A 2382-nucleotide genomic window follows, 5' to 3' on the forward strand; every position below is an offset into this window, starting at 1 on the left:
TGAAGCATTTCTCTGTGCAATGAAATTCTTCCTCTGCTGTCCAAACACAAATGCCAGGTTAGGTTGAAGGAACAAGATAAATAAATAAGTACAAAAATAAGTAAGTGAAGACAAGTGAGGTATGCAGATGTCGATGGACGTACAAAGGAGCTTAATGTGCAGAATGAACTTAGGTGGTGGCAAAAATCCAATTTGTTATGTCATCACCAAAAACATTGTGATAGTTTGCACAGGTCTTTGATTCACTGACGCCACATAAATGAGGGAGGAAGCACACTATGAAACTCACCCATCTGAAGGGTGTGTCACAGATAATACTTTGTAAATATTTGATATTTTATTAAAGACTGAAATCACCAAATGTTCTCATGTGTTCCTCAGAAATAACATCTTATTTCAGCTGAACTGAAGCAGCTATAAATGCTTCAGTCTAAAGCCTCGTTAGTTCAAATCAGTGTTGTGAAAGCTAGCATATTAATGGAACAAATACATGACCATATAAATATGGAAGAGTGTCCTAAAATGGTTTGAATGGTGGAGAGTTAGGATGTTATTAAGGAGAGAGGGTCTTCTTCTTTTTATAGTTGCTCCCATTATGGGCCACCATAGTAGATCCTTTGCCTCTATCTCACCCTACCCCTCCAACCGTCTTACACCAGCCCTCTGCATGTCCTCCTCTACCTCATCCATGAGCTTTCTTTGTGGTCTTCCTCTTTCTGCCTGCCTGGCAGCTCCATCTTCAACATCCTTTGCATCAAATAAATTTCCTTCCTGTTGTCGCCAAGTGGAATCCAGTGGTTTTCAGTGTTTGGAGTAACACTCGAGGGTCATCTTATTGTTGGGTTTTTTTGTTTTCTGTGTTCGCCGTATCATCGTAGGGTCTTTACATTACAATATAAATCGCCTGGAGGAAACAGTTTTGTGATGTGGTGCCATAAAATAAAACTGAACTGAACTGAACACGGCAGCACGGTGGTTAGCACTGTTGCAAAATTACAGACATTACTCAAAGTATGAAAGTGCCATTTAAAAATCATTCAAACATCAGAGAAAACACAGCCGGGGAGCCTCCTTGATCAGGATCTCAGTGCTGCGTGTCTCAACAGGCTCAGGTTCAACATACTTTTACAAAATAAATAAATGAAACCTTCAAAGTCTAAGTTTTCCAATTTTTTACTCTTTTATTTAACTTGAAAGCAACGACAGAGCGCTGCACGAAGAGAGCCACAGATGAGAGAGCCCCGTTACTGGCTGATGTTAATGCTACTGCGTTAGGTGGCGTGTAGACTCATATGAATTCCAGTTAGTTGTTAACAAACAGGATGGACGCTGTGTGCTGCACAGTCGGATTCCCGCAGGTTGGAGGCGGAGTGGCGCAGACAGAGGCCACCAAAACGAGCACACCGAGGAGGAAGCCTCCTAACTTTACTCCCCACACGACCTTGACACAGTTACACCACCAACTAAGCACAAACACACAATACTCAAATCAGCAAAGCACAAGGGACCTGTTTTAGTGTGATGTGCGGTTAAGTACCTCATCTCTGTCTTTTCATTTTGTGCCCAAATGTTGTGATGTTGTATCTTATTTGTGGCATCTGTGCAAAGACAAAGGCACAAAATCAGCAGCTTGTGGCAATACGTGTTATGGTTGCGCAGGAATGTTCAGTGTCTCGTTATGAAATAGTCCCAGTCATGACCCACAGATATGAGATGTTAATTCATTACCGTTAAAATGTGAGTTTTATTGCAAAACTAAGGACTGTAAACCCCTCTGTTTGCAAACAGTCATTAAAGTGGACGCACTCAAACGCAAGGAAGCACTTCCCAAAGAGTGGAAGGCGAGGAAGAGCTAGCGGCGAAGCTGCTTTTAAATACATTTTCCATAAAGATGCTAAACAATGACGCTGTGCTATGTTTACCATAGTCTGTGTTTCTCCTGGACTCCTCTTGGAATCGCAGTGCAGCTCTGTGAAAGTGAAGAACGGACAGATGGGAGAAAAGTCAGTGTAATATAGAAACTGAGATCTGCTCATCAAAGACTGCAGCGTGCTGCAAGTAGTTTCAGTTCATGTCAGTTACTGGTTAAAGGTGTCACTGAGTAACGGAGACTTTTTTAAACCAGCATAAATGATCACGTTCCTTGCACAGGTTCATTTTCCTGCCTGGTATCCAGCTGCTTCTATAACTCTCGTTGCTCCTTTCTTAGATCCTGCAGACAAAAGATGAAACGTTTGAGCGCAGGTGGCAAACTTTATTCATATTTAAGTCTCTGACTGACTTTCCAATCAACTCGTCTCTGACAGCAAAAAGACTTGTAGCAGACGTGACATCCGAAAGATGATGAAGCTGTTCATACCTTCAGTGTTTCTTCATCCTTAC

The 2382-nt window shown here is 41.9% G+C and overlaps 1 long non-coding RNA gene across 1 annotated transcript; it reads right to left on the bottom strand.

The window, feature by feature from the left end:
- Positions 1-696: 696 nt before the first annotated feature.
- On the bottom strand, positions 697-2085 carry LOC143420658 (uncharacterized). The gene is made up of 3 exons (XR_013100382.1): positions 1923-2085; positions 1538-1598; positions 697-1463 (listed from the first exon to the last, which is right to left on the bottom strand). It is a non-coding gene; the product is annotated as an uncharacterized LOC143420658 (long non-coding RNA).
- Between the last annotated feature and the right edge of the window lie 297 nt (positions 2086-2382).

This window comes from Maylandia zebra, linkage group LG10 (assembly GCF_041146795.1).
Source record: "Maylandia zebra isolate NMK-2024a linkage group LG10, Mzebra_GT3a, whole genome shotgun sequence".
NCBI classification, from domain to species: domain Eukaryota; kingdom Metazoa; phylum Chordata; class Actinopteri; order Cichliformes; family Cichlidae; genus Maylandia; species Maylandia zebra.